Genomic DNA, 14,040 nt, shown 5'->3' with positions numbered 1-14,040 from the left:
GTTAATATGCTCCAAACTCCCAGCAGGTGTGCATGCCTACTCTGCACCCTCCCAAGTGTTTTGGATTCACAAATATCACACACACACACACACACACACACACACACTTACTTAATATGCCCTTAGCAACGCAGTGGCTGGGCACTTCTAAGCCTCTCTGTGGCTAACACAGCCCTCTCTGATTTTTCTGAGTTAATACTTCCTTTATCATTGCTGCCCTGGACCCTGCTGGGCAGCCCTGCTGGGGCCACTTTCCCCTTGCACTTACATTTTGGCTGCCTCACCCTCCTGTACTTTCCCAGCATGGTCCATCTCCTACCCCTTTTCATGGCTGAATCCTTTCTTCCTCTTCTCCATTTTTTTTTTTTTTTTTTTGCCCAGGAATCCTAAAAGTCCCACCTCTGTCTTCCTGCCCAGCCATTGACCAATGGGAACTTTATTTCCCAATCAGAACCAACTAGTGGCAGGGACCTTCAACGCAGACATGCAGGTTTCTGTGTGTTTTCAGGTGCCAAATTAACACAAATAATATTAGAGCCAATCCACAACAGGTTCCTTTTTTCTTCTACCCTTCTCCACCCGTCCTTATTCCCTTTTAACCCCTAACACTAGGTAGGAGAGAAAAAAACGGATAGAGGAGAAAGAGGGCAAGGGTATAAGTAGACTACTTCCTGCTGATTAGGGTTGTCAAGTAACCTAGGAGCAAGGTTGATCTTCTCATTAGCATATCTAATTTCTTCCTTTCTTTGCACACAACTGTGTGACAAACTGCAACCAACACCATCTAACCACCAACCAGCCAACCAGAGGCTCTAGCATTTATATATCCTCTGAAAAGCTCCCAGAATTCCAAATGCCACACAGATGTAGATACTATCTGCAGCTGGAAGAGCTATTCGTTTACTAAAGCATGAAGCAAATCACAGTCACCTGCTGTGAAGCAGCCCCGTAGCCCCACACCTGGGATTAAAACAAAAACACATTCCCATAAAATTTCTGTGTTTTTACTAAGAAATCAAAATTCTCACATACCTTTTTTTTCTATCCTTGACTCTAAAGCCAGAACCATGTGGCCGAAGCTTCCAAGTTCTACTACTTGCTTGTTCTGGAACTCAAGTACATATTCACCATCTTTCCGTTTTCATTTGTGTCCTTCACTGCCTAAACTTGGCTGTTCTGGAACTCTCTCTGTAGATCAGGCTCATCTCAAAATCCTTCCTCTTCTCCATTTTTTTTTTTTTTTTTTTTTCCCCCAGGAATCCTAAAAGTCCCACCTCTGTCTTCCTGCCCAGCCATTGACCAATGGGAACTTTATTTCCCAATCAGAACCAACTAGTGGCAGGGACCTTCAGCGCAGACATGCGGGTTTCTGTGTCTTTTCAGGTGCCAAATTAACACCAATACTATTAGAGTCAATCCACAACAGGTTCCTTTTTCTTCTACCCTTCTCCACCTGGAGCTATTCTCTATTCCTTTTCACAAACTGGAAGCTTAACTGGACCTTGCCCTGAGGTCACACTCCCTTTATTCTACTTAGCATCAGTCTTTTTGTTATTCTGTTTATCTCCTTGAACACAGGATTTATGTTCATTCCACTTCCTGGTGCCCCCCTTTTCCTTGAATTGTACACTGTATTTTTCCTTGCTTAGCTTGCTCCTTTTCAGTATAGATCTTTATTAGAGTGAACTCCAATAACCATACAACAAAGTCAGTACCAGGCCATTTTGAAATCTTCTCTGCCAACACAAATAATCTAATACTCTTCAAATTAGCCTCAAGCAGACTTTTCAGACAAGGGCAAAAAGTAGGGTTTTTTGTTTGGTTGGTTGTTTGGTTGGTTGGTTGGTTGGTTGGTTTTTTCCAAAATATCACAAGAATAGTCTCTAGGCCCCATACTAATATTCTTTTGCTCAGAAACCTCTTGAGCCAGACCCACAGTTCAAATCACCCTCAGCACCACCGTCTTTGTGTTCTTACTTAGGATGGCCCGTTAATCCCACTTAAAGCATTCAACTGCTTTTCTAATCCTAAATCCCAGAGTCCACTTCCTCCAAACAAAAGCATGGTCGAGTTTATCATAGTAATACGAAAGTCTCTGGTACCAACTTCTGTCTTAATTAGGGTTTTATTGTTGTGAAGAGACACACACCATGACCACAGCAACTCTTATAAAGGAAAACATTTAATTGAGGATAGCTTATAGTTTTGAGGTTTAGTTCATTATCATCATGGCAGGAAACATCGTGGTATGCAGGATGCAGGTACACCTGGTGCTAGAGAAAGAGCTGAGTTCTACTTCAACAATCAAGATGAGCTCTACATCCTGATATGAAGGCAGCAGGAAGAGAGAATAAGCCACCGGGCCTGTCTTGAGCTTCTGAAATCCTACAGACTACCCCTAGTGACATACTCCCTCCAAGAAAGCCACCCCTACTCCAACAAGACCATACCTCCTAATAATGCCTTTCCTTATGAACCTATGGGGGTCATTTTCACTCAGAACACAATATATCATTCTCTCAAGGCTCAGAGATCCTTTTGGAAGAGGCGTCAGGAAGATTATAAGAGCCAGGGGTGATTGATAACATGAAGAAAACAGTATTTTTCAGGCATGACAGGACAGATGCACATATGAACATAGCAATTATGACAGCTTGCACAAGACTTTTGAAAGCTTCAGCTAGACAAAATCCCAATATACATAGGGAAGGCAGACTTGTAATCCCACAATTAGCTGAAGAATTATTGACATTTGATAGTTATTGGGAGGAGAGTTAGTTTATCTTTAATGATGTGCCCCCAGGCTAACTATACACTAGGGCAGGCTCTGCCACAAGACTAGCTGGGCAGTGGTGGTGCACACCTTTAATCCCAGCACTTGGGAGGCAGAGGCAGGTGGATTTCTGAGTTCAAGGCCAGCCTGGTCTACAGAGTGAGTTCCAGGACAGCCAGGGCTACACAGAGAAACCCTGTCTCGAAAACTAAACAAAGCAAAACAAAACAGAAGACTGGCTGGGCAGTGAAAACTGGACTCAATGGGAAAGGAAAAGAAGAAGAGCGGGGAGAAAAAGAAGAAGAGGAGGAGGAGGGGGGAGGGGGAAGAGGAAGAACAAGGAAAAGAAACAGTAGCTTTCTCAAAGTCGGATGGGAAGGGAGAAGAACTGGAAAGTGCTAAATATGAAATTCTCAAAGAATTAAAAATAGTACAGAAAAAGGTGGTCCTTAGAGATGAGCATCTGTAATTGGTCTAAGCAGGGAACACTAGCTTTGAATACCATGGAAGGCAAACTTTATCCCTTCAAATACAATCCCACTCTCCACATTCACAGGCCTGAGGCTGGGCTGTGTCTGTTGCTATCATGAAATTATTGAAGTGATTTGGAGGGAAAGTAGGTTTGTGTAGCTCATAATTTTGGATCCTGGATCTGGGGCTAGCTCCAGTGAAGGCCTCATGTCAGAGGCATCAAGATGTCAGAGCTCCTGAAAGAAAAGGTCCCATGACCAGGCAGGAGACCTCACCTCTTGTAAGGCGTAATGTTTTAACAAACTATAGTTAGGTTCCACTGTTTAGTGCTTTTTCTTCCTGTTTCTTTATACTGCCTTTCATTCTTTCCAGTGGGAACCTAGACTGGCTTTCAGAGTCCTTCTTCACTGGTCCTCTGTCCCTTTGTTTCCAAAGCTCATTACATTCACAGCTAGAGAATAGGAAATCCTGAGTAAACGTCTCTGATTGTCCATGTGGTTGAATTTAAGTATGGGTCTTGATTCCATCTGTGTTAGTTTTGACAACTAACATAGATTAACTGTTCTATAATAAATATTTGTATAGAGAACTGGGAGAGAGTTGTTTAAAAGTTGCCAACAAAATGATAACTATGATAAATGTTTAGGGAGATAAAAAAATCAGTTATTCTGGCTTGATCATTACATTGGATCTTACAAATTTATGTAATTTAATAACATTCCATTTTAAAGTCAAAACCAAAACTGTATTCATGGATTGCATATTTAGCAGTATACACACTACTTGAGTGTGTACATGCTTTGACATATATTACTATGTACAGTTTTAATATAGTTTCTCATTTTAAAAAGTAGTCTTCATGTCCTGGTTAGGCAATGAAAACTCAGGGGAAAACAAGGATCCTGGTTAGGGATTCACTGTGAGTTCTGTTGACTTCTGCTCCAAGAATCTTCACACTGTCTTTAGTGTGCTGTTTTGGGGAGGGATTTTAGACACCCACTATTTTTAATTTAAAGGGTGTTGTTTTCTGGTGTCTAAATGGTGTTGGGTTCCCAGGGCCTTGCTCATGCTAACCAAGTACTTTAGCTTATTGTTTAAGCAGTAAGTTTCTAGCCCAGCATGCCATGGAATGGCATAGCATATCGCCATTTATGAATGACCACTGAAGCAAATAGGAAAGGCCCTTTGTTGACAGTGGTGGCCAGATAGGTGACAGAGAACCGGAAGAAAGGAGTAACCATGAAATAGGAAGCAGTAAACCGTGGCCTCAGTTTATGAAGCATTCCAAGACCAATTAATCTGCTGTGCAGGCAGCCCAGGGGCCCACCTCGGGCTAGGCCAGGTAGCCAGTCTTGCATTGTTAACAATGGCTGGAGTTTTAACATTTGTTATTATTTGTTTGGAGGCAGTGGGATCACAGCATAGGCTTTTTTAGAGCTTTATTTACCTTACAGCTTGGTGAGTTATTCACTTCTGCTTTTCATGAGGAAAGTGCTTCTGCTTTTGGAACTTGTTAGTTTGCGTTTTTCTTTGCAGTCTTTACCCCGCTCTCCTGGAATGCTTTGCACTGACTGGCCAAGCTTCTAGACATCCTGTGTTCAGTTACATTTGCCTCTCTCCCCAACACAGGCTCTTCTGTAGCGGTTCCCACAGAGGTGGCTTGGCAGGGTCATCTGAGAAGAGACCCGTTAGCTACTGAAAGAAGTTGTGGCTGTCAATAGTGGTTAAATACTGTTAGGAAAGTTTACATTTGTTGTATGTTCCCTGAGTCCTGGTCCCTTCTGTAACTGTTATTGTCTTCATGGCCCTCTGAAGGAGCTACCAGGAACACTAAAGCACAGTGTAGTCATAAAGGAAGACTGTCCTTGAAGCCCAGTCTCTCTCCACCATTCAGGATGACTGTGGTCAGAGGGCGAGGACATTGCAGACAGGGAAGCTTTCTCCAAGGGCAGGACTTTTTCACGGAGGCATGTGTGTAAGGGGAACCAAGGCCTCTCCTAGGAGGGGTTGGCATGCTATGGCTAAGATTTCTTTAGGGGAAACGAATGAAGCAAAATCAGCAAAAGGAAGCAGCACTTGGGTGGAGCCCAGTGGAAACTGGGTCAGCTCTTGGAGTGCTTTCCCAGTGAAGTCAACAGTCAGTTGGCCCAGTGAGTTGTGACAACACATGCAAATGGCTTCTACTATGAGCTCAGTAGTTGCCAAGTGGCCAAGATATTTTCAGGGACTGGTCAGGTAGATAGGCACCTTCTGCCTGGTAAGAACCCAAATCCCAGACTCTCAGGAGAAAAGCAGGAGTCTGTCACAGACCACATGGCACCAACAGTTTAGACATGGTGAGCCCCAGTTATCATTTGGGGAATATTTTGAGCCAGTGTAGCAGACTCGTTAACAGTGCCAGGTACCATCTAAGGGCCAGGCTTACGAGTGGACCTTGCTCAGGAGAAGAATCTGCTGTTCATTCCTGTGAACTCTTATGAGGAAAGAAAGGGATTGTATGCTTGGATGACCCGTTTGTATGCATATTAGGGGGAAGAGCCTTTCTGGCCAAGGAGTATTCCAGAACAAATGTAATCAACCTGAAGTGAGCCTGGCATGAAAAACCCAGGGCGATGGGTGGGAGGAAAAGAATGATAAATATCAGCTCCGTGTTTAGGGTTGGTTTCTGAGCATAAAAACCCCTCAGCACGATGCAGTTTTGTTCTTTTGTTTTCCAGAGATACTATTGGGCTGCGGCCAGCATTTTCGAGCCATGCCCCTCCATCCCCTCGTGAGTCAGGCTTAGCTATAAATGTATCACTTAACTGATGAAATTATTTCTCATTTAATTCTTTCCGTGATTCTTGTAATCAAAGGAGGGTTGCAGTAAATATTGAGGCAAGGAAGATTTAAGTCACTTGACAAATGACAAAATTAGTAAAAGTAGGATTTGAACCTGGGTAGTCTGAGCTCAGAGTCCACACCCGCTACCAATAGTGGGAATGATCTGGAGGTTACAGGTCCTATGGTACCAGACCAATATTTTAAAAATGTGTTAAATGAAATAGAATGTGTAATACCAAATTATCTTATGCCTAACACACACACATACACATAGGTGGTGTGTAAAATGTGTTAATTACTTTGGGTGATTAAAAGGCACTGCAAGCAATGAAACTAACAAAGGTAGATGTGTTTATATGGATGAAAAAAAATGCCCCCTCCATTACTATTTCTGTTTCTGGAAACACCTGGCCTGTCTGTCTATATACATGTATATGTGCATTTGTGTGGATATGCACCTGTATATAGAATGTAGGTCAGCATTGGGGATTCTTCATCCATATCTCCACCTCATATTTTTGAGGCAGAGTCTTTCACTGTCCTAAAGCTCACACTTGGTATAGCCCGGTTCCCTGGCCAGGCTAGGGAGCCTATAAGCACTAGGAATTCTTTTGTCTTCCCACCTCCAATGTTGGGATTACAGGTAAAGCCAGACAAACTTGACTTTGTACGTGGGTACTGGAAATTGCTTGGGTCCTCAGACTTGGTTTTGGTTTTTTTTGTTTTTGTTTTTGTTTTTGTTTTTTTTTTTAATTTTCGAGACAGGGTTTCTCTGTGTAGCCCTGGCTGTCCTGGAGCTCACTCTGTAGACCAGGCTGGCCTCAAACTCAGAAATCCGACTGCCTCTGCCTCCCAAGTGCTGGGATTAAAGGTGTGCGCCACCACCGCCTGGCCGGGTCCTCAGATTTGTATGGCATGCACTTCACTGACTGAGCCATTGTCTCGCCCTGAAATGTGACCTTGTATGAGTTGAGTCACGTTCTAGGAGTTCATCTCTTGAAAGTGCTAAATCCTGAGCTCCCAGAAATGGATACCATAGGGTTATGACAAAGTTGCTACCTCCTATAATAACTGCACTCTCTGTGCCAAATACTGCCAGAATTCTTTACTGCATTAAGAGTTGTCTGTCTTCCAGGCAGAGAAGCCTGCTTGTTGTCCTCAGCTTTGAAGTTTCCTTATGCCTATTCAATGTCCTAGCTCTGCCAGACAAGTTAACCCTGCCTGCTCATTGCCCTTCCACATAGGTTTGCCCCTCCCAGCTAGAAAGCAGGCTGGCATGGTGAACAGTAGGTATCTTCTTCCAAACCTGGCCATCTCACTTTATGGTCTGCTGTGCTCATCCAAAGTCATGGACACAAAGGAAGAAAAATAACAAAAGAGAAGAATTAACCATTCCAAGTAAAGGGTATAAAGTTAAGGGGACAAACACACACACACACACACACACACTGAGAGAGAGGAGAGAGACACACACGCACTCAGAGACAGAGAGGAGAGAGAGAGAGAGAGAGAGAGAGAGAGAGAGAGAGAGAGAGAGAGAGAACAAAATTGCCTAAAGCCTAAAGGCTTTAGAACAATGTAGTTTTGTGCATTGAAATTTCAAAGCACAATGATAGTATCCATTATCAATCTCAACTTAATTTCAAATAGAAAAAGAGCCAAGCAGCAGCAGCCAGGAATTGACCTTCTTTTCTTAGAAAGTCTGCTCAAGGCAGTTCACAGAATCTAAGATATGCTATGATTTTCTGCTCCCAGTTATCTTTGTTTTCAAACTATTTCTCCCTTTCCCACTAGACTGGCTGGTAATGATGGCAAATTAGTATGGCATGACCAAGCATATTGACCCCACTGCAGGGAGTTTCATAAATCAATTCCTAAAAATATTAAAGGATTGTCAGGTCTGTCAACATTTTTCTGGAAGTGAATATGAACAGCATATACACTAAATTAAAACAACAGCTACTCCATCAAGTACATTGTCCAGTAGAAGATGTGTGAATAGTTCTTCCCAAATATAAGGGATTGTTTCTCACAGCAACATTTCTTCTTTTTATTTCAGAGCAATTGGTGATGAAGATAATGACCACTTTCTAGTCACATGGTAGCTAATATTATTAGCTGAAATATTTATCCTGTGCCTGGTATTGGGCTCAGCACGTAACGCAAGCCTTCAACAACTCTATAGGGTACCGTTTACCGTTTTTTATTTGAAAATGAGGAATCTATAGCACAGGAGACTCTTGGCTAAGATTTCAAGAGAGACAGACATACTGGCAGTCCCACCAGAAGACAGACCTTCAGGATATGGCAGAGTTAAGGTAGAAGCTTGATCACAGTGGTGAAGCACTGCTGCTTTCTCTCTTTACAGCTACAGTACAGGAGCCAGGGACCTGAGTAAGTAGGCAAAGTATGAGCCTTCCCATGAGTTAAGGGTAGAGATGATGCGAGGGCCAGTGTGGGCTTAGAAGTAGGTTACTTCTATAACTGTTGCATGGGCCTGGCTACAGAGACTAGGTGGGGTATGGGCAGTAGATATGACTTGCCCAAATAACAAAGTTTGGAGAGACAGAATCTGGTCTGGAAACAGAGGCAAAAATGTGTCTCCCACAAGGCCTTCAGGTTTACGGTATTGTTTTAAAAAAACATCACACTGATTTATTTGGGATTAGGGTAGCAGGGCACACATGTGCACCAAACACAGTACTGATGTCAGGACAGCATGCAAGGAGTTGGTTTCTCCTTCCACATATGTGTTCCCAGGGGGCACACTCAGATCCTCAGGTTTGGTAGCAGGTACCTTTTCCCACTGAACTGTCTCCCTGACCAGAATTTCATGTTCTCTCCAATCTGCCTTTTATTAAAACCTTCAGGTGATCGATCTTACATGGCCTTATTTCTCCTACTTTTGTCAGGGCCTGAAGATAGCAAGAATGTCCACCCCAGTCTGCTTTGGAGAAGACACTGGGAGTAGAGGGAACTCAATCCTGATGGCATCCTGGACTCTGGATGGGGATTCAGAGCCAGAGTCTGAGCATTAACTTCTCTGGCTTAGGGTTTCAAGTGATGTCTCTCTCCTGCAGGAACAGGTCCTTAAACCGCAGGCCTTGCAGGTCCATCGCTAAGGGTGTTTGGTGCCCTGAGTGGAATTATTTATTAGTGTTTTGACACACCAGACTCAAAGTTAGGCCATTCCTAGTGACTCCTTTGTATTCTGCTCTGAAATCCATTCTTAAGAGTGCTTTTGAGTTTAAGTGATTTTTACACAGGCCACATAAAATTCTAGCCACAAGGGGGCTTCATTTTCCTATTTAAAAAAAAAAACAAACTGTAATATAATACTATAATGCTTTGCCTTGTTTTTACTTTAAAAATAGGCTCAGCTTGGCTTTGTATGGTGCTGGGGATTGAACCCAGGACCCAGTGTGTGCTAGTCAAGAATTGTCCCTTGGAGTTACACCTCCTATCCCTCTTCCTAACTTATTTGTTTGTTTTTGGCAAGTACTTATAGAAGGAGCAAACCAGGTGCAGTGAAGGCTGCAAAAGTCAGTGGCAGTCCGGGAGTGCCACACAGCAGGGCAGCTAGTCAAAGTACTCTATACAACTCCCCTGAAACCTAAAACAAAGGCCAGAGTCTTTAAATGTTGATAGCACAACTTGGATGACATTGGGTCACGACTAGACACAGTTGGTAACACAGTAGGTCTACCCATAGGTCAGCCTCTCTTCCTCTTACAAGCAGGGGTGAATTTTGATGTACTGCCCCGCAGGCAAGTGTGTCTTGTCCTCAGACACTTGCATTTTGAACCTTACAACACTTTTAAATCTGCCTTCAAGGTTGAGCTCCTTCCTGTTCTTCTCTCCACATATTTGAAGTTGCTGTGACCCTGTGCTGGGCTCTAACCTAAGCTGCCCTTGAAGCAATGGGACTGCTAACTGAACCAAATAGGATGCAGATAGAAATGAAGGTGCTTTTGTTTTGAGTGACAGGTTCCCCATTTGTTTTAGAAGTTGGCATATTCCAGAGGTGAAAAGGGAAAACAGTGTTTGGTCTTAGAGGAACTGCAGTGGAAAATACTCTGCTCCTGACTGGAAAAAAAAATGGCTAGGGTCTACAAGTTACAGAAAGGAAATGGTAGCACATTCTCAATTAATTTTCATTCCTGAAGAAATAAAATAAGCCACATGGAATGATTTAAAAAATGTGAAGCTTGAAACTGGTGGTCAGGGTACTGTTAAACAGGCCAATTTATACATTTTATGGAAACTATGGCTTTTCCACAAGTTAAATTAAGCCTAAATCCTTGTAACCTGAACATGCCATTAATTTTGTATTTCTAGTAGACACTGAAAAGTTGTTGTCCTTAAGCTGAGAGAGAAACAGTCAGTAATTAAAGTTGTTAACAGGTAAATGTCCTATCCCGGATGGATGCTGTGAAATTAAGCAATACATGCAATGTGTGATAGGAAATAGCCTTGGTGCTATTAACATAACTGGGGTGGCTTTAGAGTATGCTAAAGAACAACACACACAATGGCTTGAGAAGATGGCCTACTGGTGAGGACACTTTCTGCTCTTGCAGGCTACAGTTTGCCTCCAGCTTCCACATTGCGAGTTCAAGACTACGTATAACTCTAGCTTCGGGCATCAGATTCTGTCTGCTAGCTCCCAGGTACCTGCACACATAGTGGTATGCATGTCTATAACATAAGAAAAAAATAAGAAAATCTAATAGTTTTAAAAGTTACATTTGGGCTGAGATACACATCTTTGGGATGGAGCACTTGTTTAGCACATAAAAGAACCTGGCTTTGCACATGGCAGAGCAGCCAAATACAGTCTTATCCCCAGAGCCAAACCTCATTGAAGAAATTGGGCAACCACAAGCTAGTATTTACTGAAGACTCACTGTATGTCAGGTGAGGTGGTGCTAAGTACAACATACATAATATTCCTACTATTCCTTGTTACTGATGAAGAAATTAAAATTCAGGGAAATTAAGAGATGAGGACAAGGTTATATTATTAGATGAAAACAAAATCCAATGGTTTTGAACAAAAATAGTTTGAACACAAGAATTTGACTTTTTAGCAGTGCTGTTTGTATTGGCATGAGCTATTATTCTTCAAGCTAGTGAACTGCCTTAGTTGCATTTGTATTGTTGTCAAGAGACATCATAACCAAGGAAACTAACAAAAGAAAATATTTAACTGTGAGCTTGCTTATACTTTTAGAGGGTGAGTCCAAGGCCATTATGTCTGGGAGGCTGGCAGTAGGCAGGCATGGCACTGGAGCAGTAGCTAAAGGCTGACATCTGATTGGCAAATTGTAGGCAGAGAGAGCAACTAGGCCTAGTGTGGGCCCTTGAAACTTCAAAGCCTCTGCTCGGTGACACACCTCCTCCGACAGAGCCACACCTTCTAATACTTCCCAAATAGTTCCACTAACTGGGGATCAAGCATTCAAACATATGAGTCTATGGGGTCTGATGTGTTTATAAAAAGATAAAGAGAATATGTTCTATGGGGGATGTGATGAGGTATGGGGGAAGGGGATGTCTCAGTGGGCCTATGCAAACACATCCCTTCCCCCGATGAACCAGCCACACAATAGTATAGTATAGAATAGAGTTTATTCCGGGCATGGGGAGGGAGGTTAAGAGGTAGTAGAGGCAAAGAAAGGCAGAGAGAGAGAGTAGAGAAGTAGAGGCCAGCCATGAGCATGTGGAGAGAGGGGGAAGGGAAGAGGGAAGGGAAGAAGGGGAGGGAGAAGCAAGAGGCAAGAGAGCAAGAGTGCAAGAGAGAGAGCTCTAGGAAGGGGCGAGCAGCTCCTTTTATAGTGGGCCAGGCCTACCTGGCTATTGCCAGGTAACTGTGGGGAGGAGCATATGTAGGGGTGGGGTTTAGACAGAATGCTAACAGGGCCATTTTTATTCAAACCACCACAGAAGCTTTGTAGAGTTGAACACAGATTTGTGTGTGTGTATGTGTGTGTGTTTATGCATGTATGTACACATGTAGGGATTTTTTATGTATAATTTATGATCATATGCCAACATTCACAAAATTAGATTATTCACAAAAGAGGTTTCCCTTGCTCTCTGTAGTGGGACTTTGGATATAATTTGAATGATTTTTTGTTTTTATTGTCTGAATATCAGGTTTGATATGAAAACTTAAAAAACCCAACATGCCTTCTGAACTACCGTCGAAACTTTATTTCAGCGACATGGGACATGAATTGTCACTGAAAAAGTGCCCCTTTTTTTGGGAAAAATTGTTCCTTTTGAGCATGCAGCATATCAATTTAATGGTTTAGGAGTGAAGTTTTCGATTCTCTGCTAAAAAGCATAGAGGCAGATGCAGTGTTAGTCTGCTAGTAAAGATGGGGCATGTACTCAGGAGTGTGCACATGGTGTCTCTGTGTTCTGTAAGAAGCAACTGCAGGTAGAGGTGTGAAAATTGAGTTAATGATAAAGCCTTATTTTTGGTGTTATGTCATGTGTCTTAGTCACTATGAAGAGACACAATGACCAAGGCCGCTCTTACAGAACCAAAGTTTTAATCTGGAGGCTGGCTTACAGTTTCAGAGGTTCAGTCCATTATCATCATGAGAGGGAGTATGGCAGCAAGCATGGTGCTGAGAAGGAGCTGAAAGCTACATCCGGCTCACAGGGAGGGGGGTGGGGGGTACACAGAGATAGACAGAGAGACACTGGGATGAACATGGCTTTTGAAACCTTAAAACCCACCTCTAGTGACACACTTCCTCCAACAAGGCCACACCTCCTTATCCTCCTAATCCTATCAAAGAGTTCCACTCCCTGGAGATTAAACATTCAAATAGATGGGGGAGGGGCACTCACCACATCATGTGACTCTCAGATTATAGAAACTGATATCTGATTCCATCCAATGAGACTCAGTACCCAAATCATTTTAGAAGCAACAGTGAACTCCTGCTCTCCCGCCATCCACTCCCCATGAGAGTGTCTACTGTTCAATGGTGGGGAATGTTTTCTTCCCACTGGCAAGGCTCCGAATGTGCTATCAGTCCCCCTGCCTTTCTTTCCTCTGTAACTCTCATGTCTAATCCCTCAACACCTTTAGCAGATACCCAGACCCAGACCACTTCCTCTCCTGCTGTGGCTTCAAGCCTCCCCTCTGTAATTCATTGTAGATTTCTCATAGTCACCCACTGACTGGTCTCCTGCTTCTACAGACCATCATGACGTAAAGGCTAGGAGGGTTGGCTATTGTGTACACAAGTCAAGACTATACATGGATTCTCCCCCTGCCCTCCAGGACAAGGTGACATTCTGACAGTGCATATTTGAACATCTCTTAAGTTCTGAGACATCTCCTTTTCTTCTTTATCATGCCATAATGACCTCTTCACTACTCCTCTTACCCCATCTAACTCCAAGGTCCCATGTTCTTTTTCCGTTCTGTTCCTGAATATGCACATATGTGTATGGCTTCTCTTTTATCCCAATTGCCCTTTCTCCAACAAGCCTCCTGTTTTAACAGTCTGCATCCCAGAACCCCCTACTGTGGTTCATTTCCTATTATGCCTGTTCCCTCCTTTCTGTGTTCTTTTGTGCCCTCTGCTGAAGTGCTGGTTTCATAAAGACATGACTGCTTTTGTTCCATTCACTGCTACAGTGCTAACATCCAAAACATTTGCTGGCACATGGTGGGTGAGCAGTAAATTTGGTTAAGTGTTGAATTGAGGGGTTTGAGTACAGTACCCAGCATGCCCATAAAACAGTCAGCCAGTCAGTGGTGGTATTTGTAAACCCAGTGCTTCAGAGGTGAAGATGGGCAGATCCCTGGAGCCCTCTGGACATCAGCCTAGCCTAATGCATGTCCCAGTGAGAGGCTTTGTCTATAAAATAGACAAAGTGCATCTCCCTGAAGAGAGACACCTGAGACAGTGTGCAATGTGCATTCTTCCTCCTCGACTGTTTAAAAG

General features: G+C 43.1%; 1 protein-coding gene across 1 annotated transcript in view; it reads left to right on the top strand.

Annotated features, from left to right (window-relative positions):
* LOC117723693 (chondroitin sulfate proteoglycan 4-like) overlaps positions 1-14,040 on the top strand; it is a 61,952-nt gene that overhangs the window by 26,395 nt on the left and 21,517 nt on the right. The window lies entirely within an intron of this gene.

Source organism: Arvicanthis niloticus, chromosome 19 (assembly GCF_011762505.2).
Source record: "Arvicanthis niloticus isolate mArvNil1 chromosome 19, mArvNil1.pat.X, whole genome shotgun sequence".
Lineage (NCBI taxonomy): Eukaryota > Metazoa > Chordata > Mammalia > Rodentia > Muridae > Arvicanthis > Arvicanthis niloticus.
Note: the sequence above shows the minus strand (reverse complement) of the source record. Positions and strands in the feature narration are given on the sequence as shown.